Source organism: Zingiber officinale, chromosome 1A, assembly GCF_018446385.1.
Source record: "Zingiber officinale cultivar Zhangliang chromosome 1A, Zo_v1.1, whole genome shotgun sequence".
Classification (NCBI taxonomy): Eukaryota; Viridiplantae; Streptophyta; class Magnoliopsida; order Zingiberales; family Zingiberaceae; genus Zingiber; species Zingiber officinale.
This window is the reverse complement of record NC_055987.1, coordinates 181,980,981-181,995,686: the sequence shown is the minus strand read 5'-3', so window position 1 is coordinate 181,995,686 and position 14,706 is coordinate 181,980,981. Positions and strand designations below refer to the sequence as shown.

Sequence of the window (14,706 nt, the reverse complement as noted above, 5' to 3'; positions counted from 1 at the left end):
TGAAAGATCAAATACCTGCATATTCAGTTAACTGTCAGACAGAATATCTTAGGACTAACGCTACAAACAAAAACACCCATGTATGGAAACAACTGATGAGGTCATGGCAATTCTAAAACAATGAGTATCACCGAAGGTGGTTGCGGCTCACGAGAAACCGGAACGTCCCAAGAAGACCGCCTCGATTTCTAAGGCCTACGAGACGCCCAAGAACTCGACGACTGTCTGCGACTACTCGAGGCCGTCCCTGCCGCTGAGTCCGCTGGACTGCCTCGATGTCCGACCTGATGCTTTTCCGTCCGGATATGCCGCGCCGAGCTAACTCTATCATCAAAGCTCGATTCAATGCATCAGAGTAAGATGAAATCCCTAATCCGGCAAGCTGTACATGCAGATAACCATCCAATCCCTGTATAAACTGCATCATGCGAGTTCTGTCCTCCGCAACTAACTCTGGACATAACTGAGCCAACCGGAGGAATTCAGTATTATATTCGGTCACTGAGCGATTATTCTGCCTCAGACTCATAAAATCCTGTCAGCGAGCCATCTGATAGGACAGTGGAAAGAAACGGCTCTCAAAAGCCTCTCTGAACCTGGTCCATGTGACGTTGCGCTCACCAATAATAGAACGTTGGGCAACCCACCAGGCATTAGCTTCATCCCGTAAATGGTAAGCAGCCAGCTCTGCTTTCTCCCACTCGGAGCAAGCCATATAGAAGAAAGTCTGCTCTATAGTCTCTATCCATGACAGAGCCATACTCGGATCGAGATCTCCGCGGAAAAGAGTGAAACGAGTCTTCATCGACTCTGCCAGTGCTGGAATCCTAGCTCGTGCAGCGACAATATCAGTGAGCTGTGTCGGGACGGCTGCAAGAACTGGCGGAAACACTGGAGCTGATACTACAGGTGGTATCGCGGAATAAACCGGAGGAGGAACTCCCGGTGCTGCTGTATATACCGGAGCATAAGCCGTCGGTGGTACTGCCTGGGGAACAAAAGTGGTGGCAACGGAGGTACGGTGAGAAAAGGTACTGGATGTAGGCATTTCATCAGAGGCTCTGGGGTACAAAGCACCGTATAGGATACATCGAGATCCAAGTGGTGGTGGCACCGAATACGCCTGAGGGTCGTACTGGAGCGGATGCCTGCACACCAATGGTACTCGATGGTACTGTAAGCAGGTAGGCGTGGATACCGGGTGGCCAAAGTAGGTATCTCTACAGAGCTATCGGGATTTGAGAGCCCGATGCTCATCCCGAGTCCGCCCTCGATCGATGTGCTCACTATCAGCATCTCTCGCATATCCAGATCCTGGTCCTCGCACGCGGGTCGCCCAAAGACCACGCCTCGCAGAATACGAGTAGATCGCCTCATATCTGTTAAATTAAATTACGTATATCAATACCAATATAACCAACATAAAATAACAACATACCTATTTGTTGTCTGGAGATGTTCCTGTCCAGCCCCCAATTTGACCTCAAAATTCAACGTATATCGAAAATCCAAATAAATCCGAAACGGAAATCCAAACATAACCATATCGAAAATCCGATAATGCCCAGTTTGACTCGCAAACCGCTAACCCAAATATCCGTAATACCAACAATGTATCCGATAAATCTCGTAACACCATAAGGTGTATCATATCCGCCTCGATACCAAATAAATTGCATCGATAAATCCAAAATCCAAAATACGAAAATCCAACAAGTATCGCCAAACTTGGCGCCGATACCAAGTAAATAAATTGGTATCAGTTATCCCAAACATCCAAAATACGAAAACAAAAGATCGTATAACTGCTCCGATACCACTAAATTGTCACGCCCCGAGAGTCCTGTCCGAAGAAATTTCGAGACCCCTGTATGACGGACAATCAAAATTTTCTACAAGCACTAAATACTCAACCACAGGCTGGAATAATAACAAGAATAAAAATCAATCACCACGCAGTTTATATATATATATATTGGTATCATACACAACCACGCAGAATAATACCACGAAATCAACCCTACTCAACTACACTCAGAAAGCCCAAACCGATTTTTCTTACCTCTTCGCCATCCAGGCATGTAGTAGAGTAAATCCAAATCATACGAAAAGTCCATCCAACGGAAAGATTCCATACAATATCCATATGTAAGTCCAAAACAAAACTAAAATAAAGTCCGATGCGAAAAGCTAAAATGAAACAACTCAAAACCCAGCAGCGGAGTAGCACTACGTGCAGTGGGGACTAGCGACTGGAACCCTCCGACAAAGATCAACACGAAAATAACAACAATGGAGGCGGGTGAGTCCAACACTCAGACAGTTGATATGCAAAGTAAAGAAACAACACCTAGCACTAATCATGCGTATCCCGATAAGAAAGATAAGAATGCATCCGAAATAAACAGGAGAATATTGTACTAACTGGTCCCGAGTATAAGGTCAAACAGTCCGAGGGATAAGGAATCCTATGCATGTCAAACATAGGTATCCAAACAATATGCAGAATATAAATACAGCAACCACAAACACAAGCAATAAATGCATCATGCATATGATGCCAATGATGCGTCCCGGTCACCCCGACGACGATCATCTCATACAAAAGTGAGGCCGAGTGGGTAGGGCTGTGACAACCTTGCACTGTCGTCACTACTCCTGATGAGTGACCGAGTGGACGGGATGCTGTCGGAGTACACCTATCCTCCTACCCCAAATCATAAATGGGGGAGCGCAATGCTCTCATCTCCCGGTACTCAAAGACGGGGAGGAATCCCTGCCGGATAACACGTTGTGTCACACTACCCATGAGCGGACCAACGGTGCCTAACAGAGTCCCTGCTGCAACACACTCAGCCTGAATCGACCACTAACCCATGAGTGGTGGTGTGTGTAGATCCATGTAACTGGCGATGTGCTCAACAATAATGGAGCGGACTATCGCACAGCATGCAATCATGCAAATGATGCATGGCAATAACCATATAAACATCCTGACCTAATCCATATATATAGAAAAGTGCACCCTAGGTCAATGAATCATATCGAATCAAAGGTACACAGAAGGTATAAAAACCTAGGTCCTGAACATGGTGAAGCATGGTATATCACTACCCCCTATAAGCATGTATAAACAAATAAAGTATACATGGGATGCAAATCAAGCAATCAATCAATCATGTATCAGATATTGGGTAGTGACTAACCGAAACAAATAAAGGACATAATTAATGCAATATGTTAATTTCATTACTAAGCATATCAAAGACAAAAAGTCAAAAGTACCCGCCTGCGATAATAGAATGGTCCAAATCCGACATCGAGATACTCGTCTCGCGTCAAAGTCCTGTAATACCAATAGATATACTTTTATTTAGCTAAAATTCAAATGAATTGCTAAATAAATCCTTAAAACTATTTAGGGCAAAAACCCTAATTAATAATCACCAATATACCTAATTCAATTAGGAAAACCCTAATTATTGATCAACCTTAACTGGTCATCAATTAATTTCTCCACAGCAAGACCTAAATCCACAACGTTAAACAATAACCTTACCTTTCACTGATCGGATCAAAGTTGGATATCAAGGAAACAACCAAGGCATTCAATGTTGTGGTAGCCGGAATCCAATAGCTTCACACCACTGTCACTGCCAATTGGAAAACAAATTCCATATCTAACTAATTGGAAATCCCTACAATAGCATACCAAAAATCTACATCACTGTTGAAATTAACAATACCATTACCCGACCTTCTTTTCCGGCGATGGTAGCAACCAGCAGTGGCTGGAATAATCAGGTATCAGCCCACTGCCGGAAACCCTAGGTCAGGCGTTGCTCCGTTCAGCCTCAGGTGGTGGCGGCGCCTGGTGCGGCTCGGAAAGGAGGAGAAGGAGAGACGGACCGGCAGAGGGGAGAAGATATCAAGCGGCAGCAGATGCAAACCCAATACTAGGGCACGGCATAGTAAGGGAATAAGAGAAGATATGGCCGATGGTGGTCGGCGCTGAAAACTTAGAGCTCGGCGTGGAGAGGCCGGCTCTTACTCCTGTGGCCGAAGTGTCTCGGGAGGGTGAGGTACACAGCCCGACCGGTGGTGGCTTGTGCTAGGGCACGGCGACGGCGTCGGCAGAGGAGAAGAAGAGAAACCGCCGGCCGGCGGTTAGGGCAGAGAGGAGGAGAAAGGAGGCGGCGTCGGGATGGGCTCGGGTGCGCGAGGGAGAGAAGCGGAGGGATTAAGGAAAATAAAGAAAAATATAAAGAAAAAGAAAAGTAAAAAGGAAAAGAAAAATAAAACTTTTCCTTACTAAAACTGGGTAGCCTAAACAGGCTTTTCCGAGCCCCATCTTGATCCCCGTTAACTCATCCGTACGAACTCCGAAAAATTTCCGAAAAATTTCTAAAAATTCCGGAAAATTCCCTTATTAATATTTGTCATTTTTCCGGTATTTTACAAAAGATATATCTATACAGTGAATTGAAATAAGGTTAAAGTGGAGTCTATTAGAGTCTTTAGGCTTTGTTTATGAACTAATTGTAGGATCAAAAAGCGCTAGAGGGGGGTGAATAGTGTGGTCACTTTTTCACTTTTTTGGAAAACACAGGAGTAAGACTCCGGAAGTAAAGAAAGAAATAATTCTAACACTTTTCTTTTACTTGGTTCGAAGACTTCAACAACTTCTACTCCAAGGCCTGCACCCGTTGAGTGCTTTCTTTAGGCAATCCACTATCAGTTTGAATGATTACAAAAATATGGAATTTAAAATAAAATTAAAACAAGTATACCAACAACCGAAAGTAGAATCTTAAACGTTGGTTGTCACAACAGCTTCTGAGCATTGTAGAGGGTGTTTCGGTGCGGAACGTAAGTAGAAATTATAAGTCGTAGCAATTAATCTCTTGAAGTCCTTGGTTGAAGCTTCTTTTATAGGCTCATCCAGGCACCTCCACTGAAGTCTATCTGATCCTACTTCGACACTAAGTGATCCAACTTCGGACGCCTAGACCACCCCCAGGTGCTTGGATTATTGGCATGGCTGTAACTTAGTGAAGCTCTATCTAAGTCGCCTCTATCCCTTGTCTGGTGCCTGAACCATTCTCGAGTGCTTGGATGATGATGTAGGCTAACCAACCAACGTCTGCTAACCCATCTGCTCAAGAAGTTGGATTCGGGACAATATAAGCGTCTGGACCCACTCGAGAGTGCCCGGAGCTCTGGGTGCCTAGAATGCCCTAACTCCAATTTTGATTTCCTGCATCACAGAGTTAACATAATAGACAATAGTATGAAATATAATTATTTTTATGAGTTAGATCATGTTTTACTAAGACCAGAATATAGTTTTAGTCTCAATTTAGACTTCTAAATTGGATCTAAGTTGGACCAACACTATAGCCCTAATGAGACTCATCCTCACTAGATCTCTCCTCCAGTTGTTTACTTCAATTTACCACTTACAGTCTTCTTTGACCTACCAGGTCTTTCTACCAGATGTATCATTTGGACCTTAGCCAGTCGTTTGGTCCTCCCTAACCCAAGTGGAATTTCTGCTAGTTTTCTGGTCCTATTTGACCCAACTAGACTTCCTACCAGTCGTGTAGTCCTCCCTAACCCGATTTGACTTCAGTCTAGTATCTGATTCTTTAGATCCATTAAGTTTGTCAGTCATGCACATTTGGTAAACAAATTAGAATACATAACATCTAATTTTAACCTTTTGTCATTCATCAAAATCTGAGTTTGATTATTAATGCTAACTGCACCAACACTAATCTCTTTCTCGATTTGGAAAATACATTTATTGTGTCATCTTTTCGACAAAATTTAATTTTAATTTCTTGGACAAATCAAGTTATGTTTATTCATTTTAAAATAGAATTTTTAGTATTTTCTTTAATTAGTGTTGGTTGGCAATGGTTCCTTAGTTGATAAGCTTTATAAATTAAATACCATGGCTCCTACGGTTAATAATGTTATTATGCATAGTATAAGTACAAAATGTAAATTGACTAATAAGAATTCATTCATATTGTGACATAGATGTTTCGGACATATATCTAGACAATGTTTAGAAATGTTAATGTCACATGGAATTCTCGATTCCTTGGCATGCCAGACTTTAATCTCTGCATAGAGTGTGTTAAAGAAAAAACAACTAACAAAAGAAATAAGGGAGCAAATTGATATAGTGACATATTGAAACTAATACATATTGATATTTATGGATCATTCTCTAAGACATCTTGGAATGGTCAAACATATTTTATTAGCTTCATAAATGATTACTCTCAATTTTGCTATTTATACCTTATTCATGAAAAGTTGCAATCATTGGATATATTTAAATTTTCAAACTAAAGTTGAAAATTAACTAGGTAAAAAAATTAAAGTTGTCTAATTTGACCATAAAGATGAATATTACAGTCAATATGATGGATCATGTGAACAATGTCTAGAACCTTTTATAAACTACCTTGCTGAGTGTGAGATTGTGCCTCAATATACTATGTCAGATATACCTAGCCAGAATGGTGTAGCTAAGCATTTCAATCGAACCCTAAAAGACATGGTAAGAAGTATGATGACATTCACTTCTCTACCAGAGTAGTGGGGAGAGGCACTAAAGACTGCAATTTACCTACTCAATAGAGTATCTAGTAAGACAGCAACTAAAACCTCATTTGAGATGTGGACTGGTAGACAACCTAGTATTAGACATTTATTCGTCTGAGGTTATCCAGTTAAAGCTAAGTCTTATAAGTCTAACGAAAAAAACTGGACTCAAGAACATTAGTTGTAATTTTGTAGGTTACTCTAAAAAATTTAGGAGTATACTTTTTATGATTCCTCTACAAGATCTTCTTTGAAATGGAAAAAAAAACTCCATATTCATTGAGTATAGTAGGAGTGATAAAACTAGGAAAATATCTTTTGAGGAAAATATTGACAAATCTCTTGTGGTCAATATTATTGCGATCAGTAGTTGTACGATTATCATATTACACATTATGGATATTGTATATGTAGTGAACATAGTAAACTAAAATATTACTATTACATCTCCAATCTAATATAATTAGAAGAACTTACTACTAAAATTGAGATATGATATTGTCTCTTATTGACACTTTGCTCAACGGGATCTTGGCGGAGTCCTTGGAAAGAGTTGCATAAGTCTTTCTCTTGAGATGGAAGCTAAGTGGGTTACAACGGCAGGGAACGCTGGATTGGGGTTTGGGATCAGGAATGCGGCGTAGTTGAGAATCGGCAGAGGAGGGAGGAGGGAGGAGGGAGGAGGGAGGAGATTCGGAGAAGCGATGGAAACGGAATGCCTTGCGGTGTTGCCGACGGAGAAGATGATGGGTATGTGGCAGAGATGGTGATGGTGGCCTCGTTGTAGGTATGGTTGGGCCGCTTCCGTGGAGTCCTTGCCCTCTCGACGGATATTGCGAGCGAGAGCGAATTGGTCGACTCAGAGAGGGCGGAAGAAGGGGAGGAGGACGACGAAGATTCCAAGGAGCAACTCCACGACGAAGACGTCGACTTGACTCTGTCAAATCCACAGCTTCGGCCTCCACCGTCACTGCGAAGGCATGACGTCATGGTAGAGTGGAGTTAACTCCCGAACAATCCTAGTGTAGCAAAATCCAATCTTTTTGATGGAAGACGACGTCAATCAGGCAAAATTTCATAAAAAAAAAAGTTAAAATTCTTAAACTTAAATCGTGAGCTTCGAAATACAACTGGCGACAACCATCCCAACATCGCAGAAGAATAGAAAACACGGGATAATCCAGACTGGATTGTAGAAAAAAAAAACCCAAAGTTTACGGCTTTGCTTTAGAATTCATCCCGAACTCAATTAACAGTTAAATAAAAGAGGATCAAAAGGGTGCGAGAGGAAAAAAATTGAAATCATGAAACTGGAAGAAAAAACAATAGCAGCAGCATAGGCATGCGAAAAAGAGAAAGAGGAAACGGTGGAGACCAAGAGGAACCGATGATAACGGGTCTTACTCATCGGATATAAGATATTCGATGAGTATATTCATAACTATTAAAATATCAAATATCTTTTAAACTTATAATTTTTTCTTTTACTATCTAATTATTATCATTCAAATAAATATATTAAAATTATATATATATATATATATATATATATATATATATATATATATATATATATATATATATATATATATATATAAAATTTAATCAAGTATTTGGTTCGAATATTAAATATTGATAATCCCTCTATATCCCTTTTTATTCGAATTGGATATCGAATCCTTCATCTTATTTGAATGAAATTGTCAACCCTAACAGGAACTCCAGTAACTCAACTTAAGAACGTGATTAGAGGGTGTTTGGCTGAGCTTATAAGCTCTCTAAAACAGTTTATAAGTTGTTTTGAAGCTTATAAGCTCTTTAAATTTGTTTGGTAAATTTTTTTTAAAACAACTTATAAGCTGTCAAAATAAACTGTTTTAGAGCTTATAAGATGTTTTTAAAAAAGTATGGAAGACCCTACTTTTTTAAAAAAATCTTATTTTAACATTTTTTTTCTCTAAAATATCCTTATATAATTTCATAAATCCTCATCTTATCCTTCATAAATTTTTATAAACCTAATATCTTTCTATCTCGTCGACTTCTCTTCCAGCGTCGTGTCATCTTCTCTGCCAACGCCTCTTTTCAATTTTCTCTCCCCCAGTATAGAAATTCGTCCAAAATCTTTTATTAATAAAAAACCCAAAATCCTCTATTAATAGTATTATACATTTTTTTGGTAATTTTATTAATAAAAAGATCTTATAATACCAAACACATCAATACCTTTAAGTTGATTGTAATAAGTTCACCCAAATACTTTAACAACTTATTTTTAAAATAAGACCTAACAACTTATAAGCTCCTAAAACAACTTATAAGCTGTATAAACTTATAAGCAGTTTTTAATAAGTTTAGCCAAACACCCTCTTAGAAAGAAAACCAAAAAAACGAGGGAAGTGATCTTGATAAAAGGTTGTGTACAAAATTTCTAATTAAAATGTATATTAATAATATTATAATAATTTATTTCAGTGTTGTTTGTATTTTTAATATTTTATTAATAAAATTGAATTTTATTTATTTAATTTAAAATATTAATTAGATAAATATATTATTTTTAATAAATTATGCTTGAAAATTAATAAAAATTTATTTTAAAATTTTATTTATAAAAAAATGAGGCTTACCACAACAATAGGGGGCGTTTGATTCTCTCCTAGGAATCGGAATGAGAATAAGTATTGATCCGGTGGTAAGGATCGAGAGCCCACAGAGGAAGGGGTCAATGACACGGGAGAGTCAAAGGTCCGGCTGAGCAGGAAGGAAGTCTCCTGGCCGACCGGCCTTAGTAGACCTCGGGCCGACACGAAGACAGCTCGACCTCGGGTTGAGCTTCCGATGCTCACAAGCTCCTTTATAGAGGAACCTCTAGGCCGAGTAGTCAAAGCTGCTCGGCCGAACTGCAGAACAACTAGCGGGTGCCCCATCCAAGTACGTGACTTAGCGGTCGTCTCTCCCGGTCCAAGGTGCATGTATACCCGAGCGCTCGGAAGGCCGAGCGATCAGCTCGTCCGGCCCAATTAGAGACAAAGGGCTTGGAAGAGGACAAAAGGGGCAGCTAGTGATATCATTTTCGAGACACCTGCCGCCGACAAGCAGCATGGTCGGCGGCCGGGTCGTACCAAGGATCATACGGAAGAAGTTTCCGCTGCCGTGATAGAGATATGCACGGACAATTGCGGTATGGCGTCAGGCAGGCTTTTCTGACACAACCATTCTGAGGTATGCTTTGATGAACGTGCACGCCTTGGGAAGCGTGCACGCACCTCTCCGGGGTCATATATAAAGACCCCCAGGCTTCGACGGAGGTATGATTTTTCTCCCCATCTACTGTAGCCACAGTCTCTATTCTGTCGCTGTTTCTTCTTGCCATCGCCTGACTTGAGCGTCGGAGGGTCGTCGTCGGGAACCCCTTCCCGGCTCGACTTTGTTGCAGGTTCATCAGAGGCTTACGTCACTGCGAAGATCACCTGGGAGCAGCAGAGAGCGCCACGTCCCCAATTTCCATCGACTCAGCACACGGACAAGATCAAGTATCATAGTTGATCCTGTCCGAACGCTGAATCAACGGACGCTGGGCACGTGTCGCTCTCCGAACTGATGACGTGGATCTCCGGCCGGTCGTAGGGATCTCCAGCGAACCTGCAAGGAAGTCGGGCCGGGAAGGGGTTCCTAGTGACGACCCTCCAACGCTCAAGTCAGGCAAGAGGAAATTATGAAGCGGCTCCGAAGATGCGAGAATGCCTGATCGCGTACCTTCGTCGAAGTATGAAGGCTCTTATATAGAGTTGTGGGGAGGCTTGTGCACACTTACCGAGGTATACACGTGTCGTTTCCCATACCGTAGTATGGGCTTGTCAGAGGAACATGTCTGACACCATACTGCTACAGTCTGATCACCTCTCCGATGGGACAGCAGAACCTTCCGCTGTACAATTCTGCGTATGGCCTAGTCGTCAAACATGCCCGTTGTCAAAAAAAGATGTTCCCCAATGTTCCCTCTGCCTTTGTCTTCTTTTTCCCCGAGCCGAGTATCCATCCGCTCGGCAAGCATCGATCCGACCGGACGTAGGTATCGGTCCGACCGGGTGCTTGGCTCAAACGATTCCTTTACAGTATCGATGCTTAAGCCTCAGCCGAGCGGGCTACCCGCTCGGCCAGGGGACTCTATTCACCATGAGCGTCGAAGACCCGACTCCCCCGTTGGGTTGCCTTCAGCTTAGACCCCGTTCGGCCAGTTGGTCCCCCTTTTTCGATCGGTCATTTGACCTTTGACCTCCACGTGGCGTTGACTTCCCTCAAAGGGGGTCCCCTGGTCTTACCACCGGATCACTTGCCTCCCCTTCAAGTCTAGTCGAAGGAGGCGATTAGTAGGACTGACTGGATGGCCTTTGTACCGAACGACGCTTCCAAGAAACCATCATCCGCTCGGCCGGTGTGGAGATAAGTACGGCCTCAGTCAACGCCACCCTCTCTCGGATCTCCTCGAAATTTGCACCAATCTCCGTCATTAAGGGCGAGCATGCGCTCTGTGCCTCGATAAGGCGCTTATTAAATGCTCTCCCGTGATGAAATGCCACGTGGCACCCCTGATACCGTCAGCGTACGGCGGCGGCGTTACCTTCGATGGGACCGCCTTAGATCGAAATGGACGGCGCGATGCGTGCTCCGGTTATCGCGACCTGAATCCGACGGTGGAGGCCGCTCGGGTTCAACCCTATAAATCCTTTGCCTTCTCCGCCTTCGCCGCATTTCTGCTCTCGCGTGTCCAGAAGCTTCCTTCGGCGTTCCAGCGCTCCGGCGGCTTCGATTCTCCTTTTTCCGGTGATTCAGTGTTCTTCTCCGATCCTCATTCTTCTCTATAAGGTTCTTCTTCTTTCTTTCTTTGTTAGCCTTGTGTTTCTTGTCGTATTTCCGTCCTCTGCACACTGTTTCATCTATCATCTTCTTCCTTTTACCATCTACCTTCCGTCGCCCTTTTTTGGTTTCATCCGCTCGGACCATGGCTAGTTCCTCTCAGCCTCAAGACCAAACTCTCGGCCCATGGTATACCACCATGGAGTCGCGCTTCGATCGGCGCGACGCCGATATTTTGAGGGATAATTTTAACACCCCATCCGACTTCGAAATTATCTTACCCTCTCCCTCCGCTCGGCCACACAAACCGCCTCGCGGAGCTTTTTGTGTTTTTCGCGACCAGTTCACAGCCGGTCTGCGATTTCCCATTCATCCTTTCATCGTTGAAGTTTGTAACTTTTTCGGCATTCCGCTCGGAAGCCTAGTCCCCAACACTTTCCTCCTTTTATACAGCGTTGTCGTCCTGTTTAAAATCCACAATATCCCCCTTCGACCGGAGATTTTCTACCTTTTTTATTACCCTAAACAGTCCGAGCTGGGCATATATATGTTCCAAGCTCGACCCGGTTTAGTTTTCTTCAATAAACTGCCCTCTTCCAATAAACATTGGAAAGAATTCTACTTCTACCTTCGGATGCCCGAGCGGGCCCCCTTCCGAACGCAGTGGCAGATCGGACCACCGACCTCCCCTGAACTAAGAAGATTCAAGACCCGCCCGGATTATCTGCATGCTGCCAACATGTTAGCCGGTCTGAAGTTTGATATCAACAAGTTCCTACCTGAAGGGGTTATGTACATATTTGGCTTGAGTCCGATCAGGAGCCCCCTTCCGAGCGGCTTCGGTAAGAATTTTACTTGTGCATTTGCCTTGATTGCTAACTGATTTTCTCCTTTTTTCCTTTGCAGCGAACATTGTCATGGAGTCGGTGATTGCTGGAATTTTGAAGAGGAAGGAGGCGACGCTCGAGGCCGTGGCAGCCAAAGAGATGGAGACGCTTGGCATCCAGCCGGTCGGCTCTAATGAAGGGGAAAGCGACACGAACGCGGGGGAATCGGCCGCTCAGGCTTCCCTCCCGAAACAGGTGGCTGGCGCAACCGCTAGTTGAGAGCCTTCCGTCCGGGAGGAGGGCTCGGCTCAGGAGGACGAGCACCCTCTTCGACAAAAGAGGCGCCGAGTGGATACTCCCCTTCGATCGGCGACTTCCGCGGTCCAGCCTTCCGAGCGGACCACCGCTATTTCCCGCGGCAAAGCCCCAGCGGTGGAGGCCCTCTCGTCCGATCGGACCCCGTCACAATTGGACGCGTCCGCGGACCCCCTCGAGGCCGTTCCAGTCAGCGTCCTTCCGCCCGCTGCCCGCCGAGTTCAACGTTCAGCAATTTTGTCCCAGATGTCTGCGCCGGCCTCCGATCCTTCCCCGGCCTCCACTCAGACGACTCCCGGTCGGCATCGTACCATCCGGGTCTCGCTTCACCTCCCCACTAAAGAATTGTTGCCCGAGTCCGATCGGTCGGCTGCGCCCGAGCACACGATCACCCTGAAGGGGCCTTTAGCCGAAATATGGGCTGACGCTCGGGCACGCGTCGCTATGATTCCACTCCGCAGTCTGGCCAACAGCCACATGCAGCAGGCTACTGGGGTAAGCCAATTTTCTCAAGGCCGTTACGCATTCTTTCCGATCGGCTACTAACACTCTTGCTTTTGTCAAAGATGGGTGGAGGAGATTGCTGTCTCCAATCATCTGGCGATGGTGGACGAGGAGCTCAAGAGGTTACGGAGTTCGGGCGGCGCTCATTCCCAAGGCCCATCATATGCCGAGCTGCAGAAAGAGCTCAAAAAGATCCAAAATCTGTTGGAGGCCGAACGGAAGAAGACGACCGATCAGGCCTACACTCTGGGAGAACTTGAAAGGCAGGTGAAGACGCTGGAGCGGAAGAAAAACCTCGCCACCGAGCGGAAGAAAATGGAAATCTCCGATCTGGAGAAGAAGAATGTCGAGGCTCGGGGTCTGGAGCTAAAGGTTAAAGAGCTGATGGACCAGCTGGCCGGCGAGAAGGTGGCTCGCTCGTCGGAGGCAAATAAGCATAAGGAGGAGCTGAAAACTTTGCAAGAGTCCCTCGCAGCCTCCCAAGTGGCCTTCAAGGAGTATCAAGAAGCTAAGCCTGGCCGAGTCGCAGCCCTGAGGCTGAATTACATCCGTTCGGAAGTGTTCTCGGAGAAAGTCTGCGAACGGATGTACACTACCTTCGAGCTCGCTATGACTGCCACCACAACTTATTTGAAGTCCAAGGGTCATCTTGCCGACTCCGTCCTCATCCCGGCCCAAGACCAAGCGGCGCTTCTCGGCAGCATCCCCCAGGACATTTATGATTTCCTTGAATAGGAAGTTTTTATGTAACTCGGCCGCTCGGCCAAACACTTATCTATTTTTGTAATTCTTCCGCTTGGCCTTAATTTCTTGAATGCTACTATCCTTTTATTTTATTTTTCTTTTTCTTTTTCCAATCAATATGAGTGTTGTCCGCTCGGCTCGCCAACTGCCGTTCATGTTCCTTTACTTCTCCTCGTTATTCGCCTCTCATCCCACCTTTCTTGTGCTCGAAAGGGGTTTTTACAAAATATTTTGCGTAGCTAGTCCGCTCGGCGGAATATATCCTGTTTCGCAAACGGGATTTTCTCCAGATGTTCACGAAGTACTTTTGGTTAATTGGACGATCGGCCAAATGACGGTCTTCTGGCCGGATGGTTTATAGTCGTAGGCGCAACACTCGATATTTAACGTCGAAGCTCGATGGTCTTCCGTCCGGGGGGTTTATAGTCGCCGGTCTGACTCTCGATATTTAACGTCGGAGCTCGACGGTCTTCCGTCCGGGGGGTTTATAGTCGCCGGTCTGACTCTCGATATTTAACGTCGGAGCTCGACGGTCTTCTGGCCGGAGGGTTTATAGTCGCCGGTTCGACTCTCGATATTTAACGTCGGAGCTCAACGGTCTTCCGGCCGGAGGGTTTATAGTCGCCGGTTCGACTCTCGATATTTAACGTCGGAGCTCGACGGTCTTCCGGCCGGAGGGTTTATAGTCGCCGGTTCGACTCTCGATATTTAACGTCGGAGCTCGACGGTCTTCCGGCTGGAGGGTTAAAGTCGGAGCTCGACGGTCTTCCGGCCGGAGGGTTTATAGTCGCCGGTCCGACTCTCGATATTTAACGTCGGAGCTCGACGGTCTTCCGTC

At 44.7% G+C, this 14,706-nt stretch overlaps 1 long non-coding RNA gene across 1 annotated transcript; it reads right to left on the bottom strand.

The window, feature by feature from the left end:
• Window positions 1-3,305: 3,305 nt before the first annotated feature.
• Window positions 3,306-4,214, bottom strand: LOC122012969. Its single transcript, XR_006120382.1, has 3 exons — window positions 3,758-4,214; window positions 3,560-3,653; window positions 3,306-3,346 (listed from the first exon to the last, which is right to left on the bottom strand). It is a non-coding gene; the product is annotated as an uncharacterized LOC122012969 (long non-coding RNA).
• Between the last annotated feature and the right edge of the window lie 10,492 nt (window positions 4,215-14,706).